The sequence below is a fragment of the Zingiber officinale genome, chromosome 3A, assembly GCF_018446385.1.
Source record: "Zingiber officinale cultivar Zhangliang chromosome 3A, Zo_v1.1, whole genome shotgun sequence".
NCBI lineage: Eukaryota > Viridiplantae > Streptophyta > Magnoliopsida > Zingiberales > Zingiberaceae > Zingiber > Zingiber officinale.
The window spans coordinates 183914-192862 of NC_055990.1; positions in this window are offsets into that span (position 1 = coordinate 183914).

Here is an 8949-nt window from a genome sequence, read left to right on the forward strand (position 1 = left end):
CCCTTGCCTGGCTTCACTCACCAGGACTTCCAAACTGCCTAGCTTCACTCACTAGGTCTTTTACCTGGCTTCACTCACCAGGGTTTCTCATCTGCCTGGCTTCACTCACCAGGACTTTCTCCAACTGCCTGGCTTCACTCACCAGGACTTTCACTTTCACCTAACTTCACTCACTAGGATTTTCACCTGGCTTCACTGACCAGGATTTCCCGAACTACCTTACATCCCAGTCTTGACTTCCCGGTCAAGTATCCGGTCAACCTTGACCTACTTGACTCTTCTTCATCCAACCTGATCAGACTCTGATCAGTATCTCTCCGCATAGACAACTGCACCTGCATTGTCTATGTCTACATGTCTTTCTGTATTATCAAACATCGAAACCATGACCAAGGTTTACGCTTGGTCAACTAGGTCAACCTTGACCTACTGGAATTTGCACCAACACAGGGTGCCCTGAATATGACGTAGCCGAGCCAACCAAGGCGATTCACGTGGCAAAATGACGATGCGGATAAAATTTCACCTCCGGGCGCCCGGGAGGGGGCGCTCTTCTCTAGAAAATCCTTCTCCTGCAAGAAAGAGTTAGTCTGAGGCAAAATGCAAATAATATTATCCTACAAAACAAAGTGTTAACACAGTTTAAAGTTAATAAGCAGAGTATTTGCTAGATTCCGTCTCCTCGAGACCAGAATCTAGTCACGATATCGACTTAGCTATCCAAAATGGGTCTAAGTGGGATCGACGCCTAATGTTCCCTTCTCGGTAACGCATCCTCATAGTTACTCCCCTCCAGTGACTTACCTTCTCTTACCTGCCAGACGTCCGGTCAGTCCTTCGACCCGTCTGAGCTTTGTGCCAGCTATCCGGTCAGTCCGTCGACCTACCTGGACTTCGTGCCAAATGTCTGGTTGGCCCGTTGACCCGTTTGGATTTCGTGCCAGACATCAAGTCAGCCCGTCGACTTGTCTGGGCTTCTCCTGCACACTCGGTCAGAGTGTTAGATCACCACAAAACTAACTTAACCTATTTTGTCATTTATCAAAACTTGAGTTAGACCGTTAGTGCTAACCGCACCAACAGTAATAATTTCAAATTAGTGGTTAGTACAAAATCTCTATTAATTATCAATTAATGCATCTATTATATTTGAGTAGCAAATAAAAAGATTTAGGTAGCAAAATATTGGTACATTTGTTACCTCTTCTTACAAGAGCTTCATGACTTCGCTGCATTGAATACTGAATAGTGACCATTCATTGCATCCAGCTATTTGTTCATCAATAGTGACAATTTCAATTCAACGGTTACAGAATCTCTATTAATCTTCGATTTGACATTCGACACATGCAGGCCATGTTAGTATACGAGTCAACTTGGTTCAGTACAATTCAGATTCTGAATTTGTAACTTTGCAGGTCCATGTGTGAGAGAGAGTCTCTCCTCATACATTTGTTTGTAACATCAATGCTTGTGAATCAATATAAATCAGCAAAGGTGTTTGGAAACTTTCAATGTGAAACTAAAATTCCATTCATAATAGGACATTTTTCCTCTCTATCATATATATATATATATATATATATATATATATATATATATGTATATATCCTCCACAACTTATCCTGAGCGATGGTGGGGCGACATCCAACATGGATGATCTGATGCGGGCAAAATTCATTTTTTTTTATTTTCTTCTCTCATCGGCATGCAATAATGTTTTTCTCTCTCTTACATGCAAACAACTCTTTTATCTCTTCTACATGCAAACGACACATTTCTCTCTCCTACTTACAATGTGGTATTAGTTTATACAGACCAGCATTAGCGTTGATGTTAGTTTATATAGACCAGTACTAGCGTTGGTGCTGGTTTCAAACCAGCATGGTGTTGGTCTTTAAAGACTTGTACCAGTTAGTGCTAATTTTAAACCAACACCACACTAAACCAATATTAATTGGTGCTGGTCTTTAAGACCAATACTGATTTGAAACTAGCACCAACCAGCACCAATGTGGTGTTGGTCTTTAAAGACCTACACTAATGTTGATACTAGTTTGTACAAACTATCACCACTTTTGCGTAGGAGAGAGAAAATGTTACATGGAGATGTGAGAGAATAAAAAAAAATTTAGCCGTGTCAAATTATCCATGTTAGATGTCGCCCAAAATTGTTTAGGATAAATTGTGCAAAATATCATTCTTTTTATATAGAATATATAGAATTATTACCCTACATATCCATTCGATGAGTGATTTTGGACGACTCAGAGTGAATCGGGACGATTCACTTTAAGTCGTCCAGAATCACTAGGAATGACAATTTTCCCCACGGGTTTGGGGCCCCTCGAGGAAAATCCGAAATGGGGATGGGGATCCCCGATTTTTCGGGGATGGGGGGGTTCGGGGCGGGTATGGGAATACTATCCTCATCCCCGAATCCGCTCCGAATATTATTATTATTAATATTAATAAATAATAATATGTTTTTTTAAAAAAATATTAATAATAGTGTTAATATTAATATTAAAATTTTTGAAAATATTATTAATAATAATATTATTAATATTGATATTAATATTAATATTATCATTAATAATAATTATTAAATAATAATAATAATAATATAAATTAAATTTAGAAATGAGGCGGGTATGGGAACGGAGATGGAGATTTGATCCCTGTGGGTTAAGGTTCGAGGAATCCCCGAACCCGAAAAAATGAGAACGGGACGGGGATGGGAATGACAAATCCGTCCCCGCTCCGTCTCATTGTCATCCCTAAGAATCACTCACTGAATGAGTGTATAGTGATCCTGTCCGAAAGCAGAATCAACGGACGCTGGGCGCGTGGCGTTCTCCGGTTGCTGACGTGGGTCTTCGAATGCTGGTGCGAACTTCCGGCGATCCTGCAAAGAAGTCGGGCCGGGAAGGGGTTCCCGGCGGCGACCCTCCGACGCTCAAGTCAGGCAAGCTAACAGTGAAGAAGTGGCTCCAAAAGTTGTAGAACGCGTACCTCCGGCGAAGTATAAGGCTCCTTATATAGAGCGGTGAAAGAGCTCACGCACACACCTACCGAGGCAAATACGTGTCCTCAGCCCATACCTCGGTATGTGTTTGTCAGAAAGCTTACCTGAAACCATACTGCTACAGTCCAGACACGTCTTCGATGGGACAGCAGAACACCTCGCAGCCAGATTTGGAGCATGGCCTAGTCATAGGACTTGACAGCTGTCATAAGATGTTCCTTGTCCTTCTCTCCCTACTCCATGCCGGGGTGTCCGGCCGGCCGACACTCATCTCCCGTCCGGACGGCCAGCACTCATCTCCCGTCTGGCAGGCCGGCACTCACATCACGTCCGGCCCTCCATATGCATCGGTATGCTTGGGAGATCCTCGGTAAGGTGCTATGTGGGGGCTGCTAGCAGTATGTTACTTTATGTCTACGGCCGAGCATGACTTCCGCTCGGCCCTTCGTTACTGTTCAATCGAGCGCCGGAACCCCGACTCCTGTCGGGGCGCCTTTTACCATCGGTTATTTACCGGTCGGCCGTCCGGGAGGTCGGCCCATCCTTCTCCGGTCCGCCCTTCTCCGGTCGGCCACTTGGCCCTTTGACTTCCACGTGGCGTTGACCCCTCAAAATGGGGGTCCCCTGTTCTAACCGCCGGATCGCTTGCCTCCCCCTCAAGTCTAGTCGAAGGAGGCGAAGTCCAACTGACTGGACTGCCGATCTGACTGAGTAACGGCCGCTGCATTAATCCGCTCGGCCAGGCTTAGGGATGCTCATCCGTTCGGCGGTGTCTTGCCCGTGCCTTGTATTCCCTTGGAATCCATGCCGAATCCTCTCCCCTACTGCCAATCACGTGCGCTGCGCGTGGTAAGGGGCGCTCATTAAATGCGACCCGTGTCCTGCTGACACGTGGCGATGTCGCTTCTGTCAGTGTATGGCGGTGGCGTTACCTTCGATGGGACAGCCGCCATTTGAAATGAATGGCTGGATGATGGCCTCGTTCTTCACGACCTGAATCGGACGGTGGAAGCTGGTTGCGGTCGACGTTATAAAGCTCGCGACTTCTCTTCTTCGCCGCATTTCAGCTTCATCGATCCCCGACGCCTCGCTGCTCCTTTCTTCTCCGACGACCTCGAGGCCCCTTGCGACCATCCTTTTGCTCGTAAGCCTTTCTTTTCCTCGCTTCCTCCCTCCTTTTCTTCCTGTTAGTTGTCTCTATCATTCTGCCCCCTTCTATCCTTGCTTTATTTCCTTTTCCCTTCATTCCGCGTTCGTTCCTTGCTTTATACCATGACTAGTACCTCACAGCCGACCGCCGGCGCTCCCGGTCTTTGGTACACGACCATGGAGAGCCGGTTTGACGAGGAGGACGCGCTGTGCCTCGCTCGGACCTATGAAATCCCTGCCGACCACCACATAGTATTAGCCACTCCCGCCGACCGGCCTCATCAACCGCCGCTCGGCACCGTTCTTTTCTTCCGAGACCAATTTTTGGCCGGGCTACGCTTTCCACCCCATAAGTTTTTCTTGCAAGTTTGCAACTACTTTCGCATCCCGCTCGGCCAGCTTGTTTCGAATTCAATCAAGCTGCTAAGCGGGGTGGTAGTTCTGTTTAAACTGAACAACATCCCGTTGGACCCCAAAGTGTTCCACTACTTCTACTACCCTAAGCAAGTCAAGTGGGGTACTTTCGTTTTCCAATCTAGGATAGGTTTTGTCCTTTTTGATAATATGCCGAGCTCCAACAAATACTGGAAGGAGCATTTTTTCTACATGCGTTTCCCCGAGCCACCGGCCTTCCGTATCAAATGGCAGACGACGATGCCAGCGCAACCGGAGCTCGGCAAGTTTAGGGGCGACCCGGCCTACCTTCATGCAGCCGACCGGCTGGTCGGCCAGTGCTATCACATCGGCTTGTCTTCTATCCCAGCCGATCTGCCTTGCAGCATGAGTAAGTTCTCTTATCTTCCCGTTTCTTTTGTTCTAACTGATTTATTCTTTGTTTCTGCAGCTGAAGTTATGTGGCGCGCAAAGGCTACCGAGCGGCTGAAACTGCGAGCCGCTGAGATCGAGGCGGCCAAGAATAGGGAGATCGCCGAGCGGAGCTTGGCCTCAGCTGGTCCGGCTAGCGGCGAGGATGAGGGGACTCCGAGTGTCCCCGAAGCCTTAGACGCTTCTGCCTCTCTCGGCGAGGCTGCAGGCGATATAGAGCCTTCTACTCAAGTCAGGGTAGAGGGTCGTTCGGTTGACGAAGCTCCCCTGGCAACTCGAAAGCGCAGACGGCCAGAACCAGCTTCTCAACCAACTCCATCTGATGAACCGCAGTCCGAGCGGGGCGATGAAGCTTCGGTGCTGTCCGGGACGGTCTTTATAGAGAGTACCCCCACGCCGCGCGGCTCTCCAAGGGCTACCTCTGAGGTGCCGCCTGCCAGTCCTCCGCGAACCATGCATCGCCTTAGGCGATTGGGTGACCTTCCTTTCTCAAGTGGTGAGCCGTCCGGTAAAGCAGCTGCGTCACAGGGTGATCCGAGCGGCTCGAGATTGATAAAAACTGTCCTACGCCTTCCGTCGGAGGAATATATGACGGTTGCTGATCGGCCAGTGGTCCCCGAGCAGCAGATCACCCTCACGGGTCCTCTTGCCAAAGCCTGGGAGGATGCTCGGCTTCGAATTGCAATGATGACTCCCGGTCAACTAGGCGACAGCAATTTACAACAGGCGACCGGGGTATGTTCCTTGCCTTGTTAGTTGTTTGGATTTAGTTTCTAACTTGCTCCTGTCCGTTTGCAGAATTGGGTGGAGCAGATTGCTATCAGCAATCGCCTAGCCGAACTGGAGGACGAGCTGAAAAAGCTCAAAGCAGCGGGAGAAAGCAGACAGTCAACGGTCGCTCTGGAGAAGGCCAAAAAACTGCTAGAAGCCGAGCGGGGTAAGTCCTCCGATATGTCGAGTAAGGTGGCTCGACTCGAAGCTTTGGTCAAGCAGCGGGACAAGGAAATAAAGACCGCGACCACCCGGAAGCTTAAAGGCATCGATGACATGGATATGATGAAGGAACTAGAGCAGCGTGTGAAGGAACTAGACGTCTTGCTGAAGACTGAACGGGAGGGCCGCTCGGCCGACCAGGTCAAAGCGGAAGGGGCTTTGAAAGATCTCCAGGTGGCCCTTGACGCTTCCGGAGCCACTCTTAAAGAATATCAAGATGGGGAGCCCGGTCGGTCGGCGGAAGCGCGCAAAGCATTCGTCCGCTTGGATGAATTTGACGAAAAGTTCAGCGACAAGCTGTCCTTAACTTTTGAAGAGGCGATCAAAGTGGCAATGGAATATCTGAAGACCAAAGGCCACATACCTGCCGAGCTGTCCGTCCCCCCCCCGAAGATTTGGCGGCCATGATGGGCTCCATCCCCAACTCCCTCTTTAAATTTGATGATAGTGAATGAGGAGTTTATGTAATTTCTCTAAGTGTGCAATCTTTTGTATGCCTGCCGTTCAGGGCGAATATTATAAATTTTGTCTGTCCGCTGCTCGGCGTAAGTGGATTGTCTCCTTTTGTTATTTGTTTGTTCGACCAGTCTCCAATCCTTAACTTTTTGCGTCGGTCCTAATTTTCTCGCGCTAAGTGCGTTTTATAAAGGAGCCGCTCGGACCCTCGCTTTCTTTATTCTAGCCTTATCGGCGGGCCCGATCAGAGGTCGGCCTTTACAGCCGAGCAGGACCTTGTAGAAAGTTATCCGTCCGGAGTATTTATAGACTCCGGTTGCTCGCCTTTTAACGTCGAATTTTACCGTCAGCGCCTGACGACCTTCCGCTCGGCGGGTTTATAGACGTCGGCTCGTCTCTCGATTTTTAATGTCGGAGCTCGACGGTCTTCCGCTCGGCGGGTTTATAGACGGAGGCTCGTCTCTCGATTTTTAACGTCGGAGCTCGACGGTCTTCCGCTCGGCGGGTTTATAGACGCCGGCTCGTCTCTCGATTTTTAACGTCGGAGCTCGACGGTCTTCCGCTCGGCGGGTTTATAGACGCCGGCTCGTCTCTCGATATTTAACGTCGGAGCTCGACGATCTTCCGCTCGGCGGGTTTATAGACGCCGGCTCGTCTCTCGATTTTTAACGTCGGAGCTCGACGGTCTTCCGCTCAGCGGGTTTATAGACGCCGACTCGTCTCTCGATTTTTAACGTCGGAGCTCGACGGCCTTCCGCTCGGAGGGTTTATAGACGCCGGCTCGTCTCTCGATTTTTAACGTCGGAGCTCGAAGATCTTCCGCTCGGCGGGTTTATAGACGCCGGCTCATCTCTCGATATTTAACGTCCGAGCTCGACGGTCTTCCGCTCGGCGGGTTTATAGACGACGGCTCGTCTCTCGATTTTTAACGTCGGAGCTCGACGGTCTTCCGCTCGGCGGGTTTATAGACGTCGGCTCGTCTCTCGATTTTTAACGTCGGAGCTCGACGGTCTTCCGCTCGGCGGGTTTATAGACGCCGGCTCGTCTCTCGATTTTTAACGTCGGAGCTCGACGGTCTTCCGCTCGGCGGGTTTATAGACGCCGGCTCGTCTCTCGATTTTTAACGTCGGAGCTCGACGGTCTTCCGCTCGGCGGGTTTATAGACGCCGGCTCGTCTCTCGATTTTTAACGTCGGAGCTCGACGGTCTTCCGCTCGGCGGGTTTATAGACGCCGGCTCGTCTCTCGATTTTTAACGTCGGAGCTCGACGGTCTTCCGCTCAACGGGTTTTTAGACGCCGGCTCGTCTCTCGATTTTTAACGTCGGAGCTCGACGATCTTCCGCTCGGCGTTGTCATTATCATAATTCTGGATCCGAGCGGACTCGACGCCAACTTCGACAGGAATAACCGCTTCGCCGCCATACACCAGATGGAAGGGCGTGACGCCAGTTCCTTCCTTTGGGGTCGTTCGGATGGCCCATAAGACGCCTGAAACTTCATCCACCCAGTTACCTCCCATATGGTCAAGCCAAGCCCGCAAAATGCGAAGAATTTCCCGATTGGCTACTTCGGCTTGACCATTGCTTTGGGAATATGCCACGGACGTGAAGTGTTATTCGATGCCGAAGCTTTTGCATCAATCTTCGAGCAATTTTCCTGTGAACAGCCGCCCGTTGTCGGAAATAAGTCGACGGGGGATGCCGAACCGACAGATGATGTTCTGCCAGATAAACTTCTTGACCATCTGCTCGGTGATCTTGGCTAGCGGCTCGGCCTCCACCCATTTGGAAAAATAATCGACTGCCACTAGTAAAAATTTCCGCTGCACGGTCGCCATAGGGAATGGACCCACAATATCCATTCCCCATTAGTCGAAGGGACAGGACACAGTGGCTGCTTTCATTTCTTCTGCCGGTCGGTGTGAGAAATTATGATACTTCTGGCAAGAGAGGCACGTCGAGACGGTCCGAGCGGCGTCTGTTTGCAGGGTTGGCCAGAAGTATCCGGCCAGCAGTATCTTTTTAGCCAGCGATCGCCCGCCCGGATGTCCTCCGCATGATCCTTGGTGCACTTCTTGGAGGATGTACGCCGTGTCTTCCAAGCTCACGCATTTCAACAGCGGGCGGGAGAAAGCCTTCTTATAGAGTTGATCTCCAATAAGTGTGAATCGACCGGCCCTTCTCCTGAGAAGTTGGGCTTCGTGGTGCTCGGATGGCGTAGCTCCCGAGCGGAGAAACTCCATGATGGGTGTCCTCCAATCACTTGGGAATGTGAGAGCTTCCATCCGGTCGACGTGCGCCACCAAAGATACTTGTTCGATTGGCGACTGGGTGACGAATGACGTTATTGCACTTGCAAGTTTGGCTAACTCATCGGCCGCTTGATTTTCCGCTCGGGGTATCTTTTGGATGATGACCTCTCTGAAATTGGCTTTGAGCTTCTCAAAGGCTTCAGCATAGAGTTTGAGCCGAGCGTTGTTAATCTCAAAAGTACTAGAG